The sequence below is a fragment of the Triticum aestivum genome, chromosome 5D (genome assembly GCF_018294505.1).
Source record: "Triticum aestivum cultivar Chinese Spring chromosome 5D, IWGSC CS RefSeq v2.1, whole genome shotgun sequence".
NCBI classification, from domain to species: Eukaryota; Viridiplantae; Streptophyta; class Magnoliopsida; order Poales; family Poaceae; genus Triticum; species Triticum aestivum.
In genome coordinates, this window is record NC_057808.1 from 210,801,867 (window position 1) to 210,811,948 (window position 10,082).

Sequence of the window (10,082 nt, forward strand, 5' to 3'; positions counted from 1 at the left end):
AAACCACATCTAAAAAGAATCTAGATGGCTTATTTATTCCTAAACAGAACCAAAAAGCAAGAAACTAAAATAAAATTGGGTTGCCTCCCAACAAGCGCTAACGTTTAACGCCCCTAGCTAGGCATGATGATTTCAATGATGTTCACCTAAAAGATAAGAGTTGAAACATAAAGAGAGCATCATGAATAATTTGACTAGCACATTTAAGTCTAACCCATTTCCTATGCATAGGGATTTTGTGAGCAAAAAACTTATGGGAACAAGAATCAACTTGCATAGGAAGGTAAAACAAGCATAACTTCAAAACTTTAAGCACATAGAGAGGAAACTTGATATTATTGCAATTCCTACAAGCATAAATTCCTCCCTCATAACAATTTTCAGTAGCATCATGAATGAATTCAACAATATAACCAGCACCTAAAGCGTTCTTTTCATGATCTACTTGCATAGAAAATTTACTACTCTCCACATAAGCAAAATTCTTCTCATTCGGAATAGTGAGAGTATCATAAGAGACTCGAATACTATAAATTGTTTCCACATTAAATGAGTAAGGTTCAGAAAAAGGGTAATCATAATCATGACAAGTTTTATAAATATAATCATCACTACTCTTTATAGCATAAGTTTCATCACAATAATCATCATAAGTAGCAACTTTATTCTCATCATAATCAATTGAAACCTCTTCCGAAATAGTGGATTCATCACTAAATAAAGTCATGACCTCTCCAAATCCACTTTCATAATTATCACAATAAGATTCAACATCCTACAAAATAGTAGGACCACTACTTCCTAAAGTTGACACTCTTCCAAACCCACTTTCATCAATATAATCATCATAAGTAGGAGGCATGCTATCATCATTATAAATTTGCATATCAAAACTTGGGAGACTAAAAATATCATCTTCATTAAACGTAGCATCCCCAAGCTTGGGACAAACATTAATTGCAACAAATATATTCTCAAAAACATCATCTTCATCAAACATAGCATCCCCAAGCTTGGGCCTTTTCATATCATAAGCATAATCACTCTCATCATTAATAGTATAGCAATTATCATATTCTTCCAAGCAAGTGCCAAAAAGATTTTCAAGATCATAAGTAGTATCATTATATTCCCAATCATAATCATCACAACAAGCAATAGGCATAACGAGATCATCATCAAGTGCATCATCTTCCACAACTATTTTTGATTCATTTTCATGGGGCACAACAATAATAGGAGCAACATTATTTGGGAGAGATATCTTTGTACCTTTCTTCCTTTTTCTTTTCTTCTTCTTCACATCATGTGTGGGTTCAATCCTCTTTTTGGAGCTCCTTATTAATGAGATTGGTTGAATAGAAGGATCCTCCTCGTTACCTGATTCATCATAAGAAATAATAGGAGAATATTGGGAAGTCTCTTCCCTTTCATTAGTGTTTTCTTCATCTTCTATTTGTTTTCTTTTCTTTATGTAATTGGCAATATAAGGATTTTCAATGCAATTCACCGCACAATACATATAAATTTCCTCTAGATCAAATTCAAGAAGTTTATAACGGGAAAATTCTGGAAGATAATTAGTCATACGTTTCATTTCTTCGTAGCCCATAAGCAAACTAAGTTAATTATAATGTGCAAGGGAAATCAAGTCATCACAATTTTTGGACACGATTAGATCATGAAACAATTTGCATCGGATAGTTAAATGACCCCGTTCATTTCAAAGTTCACAAGTATGGACAAGAAAATTTAAATTTTCAGCACAAACATCTAGCCTTTCTTGCAACAATTTAGTTTCTAAATGCTTATGCCTCTTGCAATATCTATCTTCTCTATTTGATGTGTACTTGCAAACCCAATGCACTCCACAGAAATTGACATGCTTATAGGAAACATTTTCATCATGACTAGTGCAATCATCATTAGTACTATGGATATTCAAAGAGTTCATACTAACAAAATTGCAATCTTGCTCATCATACAAAGATTTAGTGCCAAACATTCTATATATTTCTTCTCCTAGCACTTTAGCACAATTTTCCTTTCCATCATTCTCACGAAAGATATTAAAAAGATGAAGCGTATGAGACAAACTCAATTCCATTTTTTTGTAGTTTTCTTTTATAGACTAAACTAGTGATAAAACAAGAAACTAAAAGATTCGATTGCAAGATCTAAAGATATACCTTCAAGCACTCACCTCCCCGGCAACGGCGCCAGAAAAGAGCTTGATGTCTACTACTCAACCTTCTTCTTGTAGACGTTGTTGGGCCTCCAAGTGCAGAGGTTTGTAGGACAGTAGCAAATTTCCCTCAAGTGGATGACCTAAGGTTTATCAATCCGTGGGAGGTGTAGGATGAAGATGGTCTCTCTCAAACAACCCTGCAACCAAATAAGAAAGAGTCTCTTGTCTCCCCAACACACTCAATACAATGGTAAATTGTATAGGTGCACTAGTTCGGCGAAGAGATGGTGATACAAGTGCAATATGGATGGTAGATATAGGTTTTGGTAATCTGAAAATATAAAAACAGCAAGGTAACTAATGATAAAAGTGAGCACAAACGGTATTGCAATGCTTCGAAACAAGGCCTAGGGTTCATACTTTCACTAGTGCAAGTTCTCTCAAAAATAATAACATAATTGGATCATATAACTATCCCTCAACATGCAACAAAGAGTCACTCAAAGTCAGTAATATCGGAGAACAAACGAAGAGATTATTGTAGGGTACGAAACCACCTCAAAGTTATTCTTTCCGATCAATCCATTGGGCTATTCCTATAAGTGTCACAAACAACCCTCGAGTTCGTAGTAAAATAACACCTTAAGACACACATCAACAAAAACCCTAATGTCACCTAGATACTCCAATGTCACCTCAAGTATCCGTGGGTATGATTATACGATATGCATCACACAATCTCAGATTCATCTATTCAACCAACGCATAGAACTTCAAAGAGTGCCCCAAAGTTTCTACCGGAGAGTCAAGACGAAAACGTGTGCCAACCCCTGTGCATAGGTTCATGGGCGGAACCCGCAAGTTGATCACCAAAACATACATCAAGTGAATCAATAGAATACCCCATTGTCACCACGGGTATCCCACGCAAGACATACATCAAGTATTCTCAAATCCTTAAAGACTCAATCCGATAAGATAACTTCAAAGGGAAAACTCAATCCATTACAAGAGAGTAGAGGGGGAGAAACATCATAAGATCCAACTATAATAGCAAAGCTCGCGATACATCAAGATCGTATCACCTCAAGAACACGAGAGAGAGAGATCAAACACATAGCTTCTGGTACATACCCTCAGCCTCGAGGGTGAACTACTCCCTCCTCGTCATGGAGAGCACCGTGATGATGAAGATGGCCACCGGTGAGGGTTCCCTCCTCCGGCAGGGTGCCGGAACAGGGTCCCGATTGGTTTTTGGTGGCTACAGAGGCTTGCGGCAGCGGAACTCCCGATCTATTCTGTTCCCCAAAGTTTTTAGGGTATATAGGAATATATAGGTGAAAGAAGTACGTCAGGGGAGCCACGAGGGGCCCACGAGGGTGGAGGGCACGCCCAGGGGGGTGGGCGCACCCCCCTGCCTCGTGCCTTCCTCATTGCTTCCTTGACGTGGACTCCAAGTCTCCCGGGTTGCTTTCCTTCCAAACATAACTTCTCCAGAAGGTTTCATTCCGTTTCGACTCCGTTTGATATTCCTTTTCTTCGAAACACTGAAACAAGGAAAAACAGGAACTGGCACTGGGCTCTGGGTCAATAGGTTAGTCCCAAAAGTAATATAAAAGTGTAAAATAAAGCCCATAAACATCCAAGATGGATAATATAATAGCATGGAACAATCAAAAATTATAGATACGTTGGAGACGTATCAAGGTGACTGCGTATTCCATCTCCTCATCATCATCTTTATAAACAGAAGTCCCAGAGGTACGGCACTGCAAATTTCAAAATTCACTCGGTCAGACCTTCCGAGGGGATTTGACCAAATATCAAGCCATGCTAAACTAAGGATTCGAATTCAAAGATTACCCAGAAGCAATGGGTACAGCCACTTTGATCTTGGGCAAGGCCTTCCGAGGTTTTGACGGCGCAATTTTGGGCTGCTTCCAAGCCTTCTCAGTCGGCACAGGAGAAGACGTCCGAGTGCGCTTTAAAGTCTGTCCAGTCTGTGTAGTCGCTTTGCCACGGATACTTGCTGGGTCATGGGTATGCTTGGATCGCCTTTCGGTGCGAGGAGGGGAGTCGACTTCCTCACCACCACTTGAGTCGTCACTCTCATCATCTTCCCCTCCATCAGAATGCCAGTCACCGCTGTCACCCCCGCTCGCCTCTCCATCTGGCTCTTGCTCCTGCTCCCCGTTGGGCATTGAATACATCTCGGTATAAATCTGCAAGACACAGAGTCGACCGGGTATCAGTCGGTTTCGAAAGTAAATTACATGTCAGAACAAAAAGACACTCAGAAAGAAACAGTCAGACCTTGTCTGGTTCGTTGACGTGGTCGAATGGAGGGACCCTCCTAGACCCCCTGGGGTTGTCCTTGTTGCCGGTGATGCCCTGCAACCATTGCACCACCGTCTCCTCATCGACTTCTTCTGGGTGGATCCGGGTGCTGTCTTCAATACCCGAGTACATCCACATTGGATGATCGCGGGCTTGGAGTGGCTGGATACGTCGAGCGAGGAATACCTCTAGCAAGTCCATGCCAGTCACCCCATCGCCGACAAGTTGGACTACTTGGTCAACCAGCATATTCACCTCAGCTTTTTCAGCTGGAGTAACTTTCAAGGGGGAGGGTTTCTCAACTCGATCCATGGAAAATGGGGGAAGGCAGTCGACTGTCCAGGAGTCGGCTGGTCCTTGCAGTAGAACCAGGTCGACTGCCAACCCCTAACTGACTCGGGAAGAATCATAGCTAGGAAAGTGCTCTTACCCCTCATCTAGATTCCTAAACCTCCACACATCTGGATCACATGTGTCCTCTCATCACTCGGATTAGCCTTTTTTACAGACTGAGAACGACAAGTGAAAATGTGCTTGAAGAGACCCCAGTGCGGTCGACACCCCAGAAAGTTCTCATACATGGACACGAATGCAGCAAGGTATGTGATGGTGTTGGGAGAAAAGTGATGAAGTTAGGCTCCAAAGAAATTCAGAAAACCCCCGAAAAAAGGATGTGGAGGCAAAGAGAACCCGCGGTCGACGTGAGTGGCGAGAAGGACACACTCACCCTCTTGCGGCCGCGGCTCAGTCTCGTCCTCCGGAAGCCGCCAGGAGCCATGGGGAATCAATCCCCCCTCCACCAGATCCTCCAAGTTCTCCTGCTGGATCGTCGGCCGAATCCAGTCGCCCTGGATCCAGCCGGGTGGCAGGCCAGATCTCGACAACGACCCGCCCCGGCTCGTCTTCTTGCCCTTTGCCTTCGCCGTCGCCTTCTTCGCACACTCCAGGGCCACCATCTTGTCCTTCGTCATCGCTGCGGGTTGCGCTCGGGCCGGGCGGCGGCGTCGAGGGAGGAGGCGGGCACAGTGGAGAAGTAGAGGAGGAAGAAAAGAAATGGGGCGCACAGTGCAAGGGTACCGGCCCAGACACCATATATGGGCTTGTTCACCGAGTGACTGACTTGTGGGCCCGAGCAATCTTGTCAAATCCCGCAACAGTCGCGCGCGCGGTACATGGCGAAAAAGGTGGCGCGTGGATCAAGGCATCCCAGCCTAATCCACTCTGATTACCGTGGCCCTCTTCGCCCCGCGCGCTTCCCCAAATTTTGAATCCCACGAGATCCGGGAGCGGCAGAGCAGTCAATCATGCCGAAGATTTTATACCATATTAAACACTCAAAGCTTATCAACAAAAGTTCACTCGACAACTTCTGAATGGCTCAAGGCGACTAAAAATGAAGTCGAAGTTCTTGCATGGTTCGCCAATCCAAGTAAAGTGCTTCTGAAGCATGAAAGTTGCTTCGGAACCACCTTCCACTCCATCTCCACTCGGACCCAGAACCATTCGGCGTCTATTGACGATGACACGTACCTAGGGTAGGGTAATAGACCTGATCTAAGCACCCTACCCAAGGACACTGCCCTACAGTCAAGGACATTCAAAGGACAGCAGATTCTACCGACTGAAATCACCACAGGACACAAACCACTCGACTGAGAGTTCACCCAGATAGCCTAATCCCATTCAACCAGGATATATTCATTCGACCATACCAGAAACCACTCGGAGAACAGAAGATCTAAGCTCACTCTGAATGACAACGGACATGACGAGGAGTCTCGAAATGGTCGAGACATAAAGATTGATATATTGGAAGGCTATGTTTGGACACCAGAATGGTTTCGGATAAGTTCGGGCAATTACCGGAGTACCGGGGGGTTACCGGAACCCCCCGGGGAGTCAATGGGCCTTATTGGGCCTTAGTAGAAGAGAGGAGGAGGCGGCCAAGTGCCCCCCAAGCCCAATCCGAATTCGGGAGGGGGCCGGGCCCAGTTTCCTTCTCTCCTTCTCCCTCTTCCTTCTTCTCCTACTCCAACTAGGGAAGGGGGGGAAACCTACTCCTACTAGGAGTAGGAATCCCCCTTGGGGCGCGCCATAGAGAGGGTCGGCCCTCCCCTCCTCCACTCCTTTATATACGGGGGAGGGGGCACCAAATAGACACACAAGTTGATAGTTGTCTTAGCCGTGTGCGGTGCCCTCCTCCACAGATTTCCACCTCGGTCATATCGTTGTAGTGCTTAGGCGAAGCCCTGCGTCGGTAACTTCATCATCACCGTCATCACGCCGTCGTGCTGACGAAACTCTCCCTCGTCCTTAGCTGGATCAAGAGTACGAGGGACGTCACCGAGCTGAACATGTGTATATCGCGGAGGTGTCGTGCGTTCGGTACTTGATCGGTTGGATCGCGAAGACGTTCGACTACGTCAACTGCGTTACTTAACGCTTCCGCTTTCAGTCTACAAGGGTACGTGGACACACTCTCCCCGCTCGTTGCTATGCATCACATAGATGGATCTTGCGTGTGCGTAGGATTTTTTTTGAAATTACTGTGTTCCCCAACAGTGGCATCCGAGCCAGGTCTATGCGTAGATGTTATATGCACGAGTAGAACACAAAAGTTGTGGGCGCTAATAGTCATACTGCTTACCAGCATGTCATACTTTGATTCGGCGGTATTGTTGGATGAAGTGGCTCAGACCGACATTACGCGTATGCTTACGCGAGACTGGTTCTACCGACATGCTTCGCACACAGGTGGCTAGTGGGTGTATGTTTCTCCAACTTTAGTTGAATCGAGTGTGACTTCGCCCGGTCCTTGTTGAAGGTTAAAATAGCAAACTTGATGAAAAATCGTTGTGGTTTTGATGCGTAGGTAAGAACGGTTCTTGCTAAGCCCGTAGCAGCCACGTAAAACTTGCAACAACGAACTAGAGGACGTCTAACTTGTTTGTGTAGGGCATGTTGTGATGTGATATGGTCAAGACGTGATTATATAAATTGTTGTATGAGATGATCATGTTTTGTAACACAGTTATCGGCAACTGGCGGGAGCCATATGGTTGTTGCTTTATTTTATGAAATGCAATCGCCATGTAATTGCTTTACTCTATCACTAAGCGGTAGCGATAGTCGTGGAGGCAATAGTTGGCGAGACGACAACGATGCTTCGATGGAGATCAAGGTGTCAAGCCGGTGACGATGGTGAATAACTCGATGATCATCTTCAAACGGCGCCGAAAGCAGGACTTGAGGTATGTGGGATTCTCCATAGAATAGTTCCTCATCAATCTATTGTGGGCATCGATCCTTTCCCTCCACAATTTCTGACGACCGAAAATCGAACCACCGTGCTTCGGCTTTTTATTGACGTGCATAGGTAGGATCATTGTGACGTCCTCCTCCTCTTGAAGATCAAATTCTTGATCGGAAGAATCATAGGACGAACTCATCTAAAAACTTGAATTTAAACCAATTTAAAACTACAAAAAACATGCACCAAATTCATCTACAAATATAAAGTTAGAAGTAATATATACCTTGCAAGTGTTTTGTCAAACACCTTGTGGGTGTCGAGATGCAAATGGCCGTCGGGCACTGTTTGTCGAAGGAACAGTGTGCTCGAGGGGCGGCGGCGAGGAGAGGAAGCAGCGGCGGTCACTGGGAGAAGTAGGGGGGCGACGACACGCTGGGGACATGCGGGGAAAGCGTCGACGGGTCGCCGGAGCGAATGTGGGAAAGTGTGGGCGGAGGCGCCAGCGCTTGGAGGTTTCAGATCTGGAGTGCGCTGGAGGGTTGCGAGGCTGGCCCACTTTGTTGCCTCCTATCATGCCATTCGACGTGCCGAAATGCATGATGACCTTTAAAAGGATCTAGTCGAGGAGTGGCGGTCATGGAATGAGCGACAAAACTAGTTTGATGTTGTATGTTTGTTGTATTGTTGACTATTTGTTGTATTGTTCATGAACTATTTGTTGTACTGAAGATAAACTATTTGTTTGACATGTAATAATAATTGAACTATTTATTGTTGATTTATTCTGTGTGTGTTTGATCTTCTTGGTTCTATGTTGAGTGGGAAATGTATTTTGTGCTAGGCGCACACACTACCTGCGGCGCGCAATTTATAGCACTTCTAGTAAAGAAAAACACCAGCCCAACGCGCTAAAATGTTATTTCAGCGCTGTAAAAAAATTAGCGTGTCACGCAACCGCGTGTCTGTTGGAGATGCTCTTAATCGTCTACATTCCTCACTATGTAACTTCATTGAAAGATCTTTTGGTCTTCTCGAGACGAAATGATGAATCTTTCTTGGAATTAGGCATTACAAAGTTGATACGCTAACAATGATAATTACTGCATGCACTTGTCTTCATAACTACATCCATGAGAGAAAACTACCTGATGAGCATTTCGACATGGTTGAGAATGGATCCTATGTTCATGAAGAGAGCGCTTCTCATCATGTTGCACCCTATGATGAGTGTAATGTGGGTACGAGATGCTATTGCTGCGAGTGTCTTTCCTTGACGACTAGCTAGCTTTATGGTGTATGCTTTTGTTGGGAGAGCCTTCTTATATTTAGAATATCCTCCTTTTGTGTGACTTGTTCTCAAGTACTAGTGACAATGATGTTTTTTATGATGTTTGAATGCGTGACAATGAGCTTCCTTATGTGGACTTGTTACAATTTATGGATGTTTCAAATCAAATTTATGTTCGTAACTTCGTATGCGCGATAAACACAAGAAAATAACTCAAATATTATTTCATCAAACTAATTCCAGTTGTTGCATCAACTGTACGTCTGGTTGAGGCGGCTGAGTCGCAACTCAGTGGACACACAGTCCTCACCGTATTCCTCTTGAGCTAAGGTCACTTGGTCCTCGCCCAATCACTCGTGATAAGTCTTCAAGGTAGACTTCCAAAACCTTCACAGACTTGTTCACGGGCACACCACAATGACTCTTGATGTACTCAGAACTTGATGCCTAACCGTCTAGAAGAATGATAGTCTTCAAAGGTAACAGACGTCGGATCACACTGATCAATCTCTTTAGTGATGATCAATCACTTTGGCAGGTTTTTCCTCACTTAGGATTCTCTCGAAATCATTAGAGGATGGTTTGCTCTCAAATGGCAAGTGTCAAGTTCTCTCAGAGCAGCCAACCAACAAGTGGTTGTGGGGTCGGCTATTTATAGCCAGGGCAACCCGACATGAATTGTCATAAATGCCCTTCTCTCATTCGGCTGTTGTCAGGATAAGGATCCACTCGACAGCTGGCACGCGGCGCAATAACGACCGGAATATGAACTCTCAAAATCGTCGGGGCACTCAATTTCCTCACTTTTAGGCAGAACACACTGGCGAACTCCTAACTCCTCAGCGTGACCAAATTCGTCAGCGACCAGATGAACTTCATCACTGTCGCTAGCAAATGCATCAGCTGTACTAGAGATTTCCAAAGGCTTCACTCGAAGCGGCTTTTGTGTATGGGTTTGAGTAGGTTTGAGCATCACTTTGGAAATGTGAAATATGTTTCACCTAGACCCCTTAACA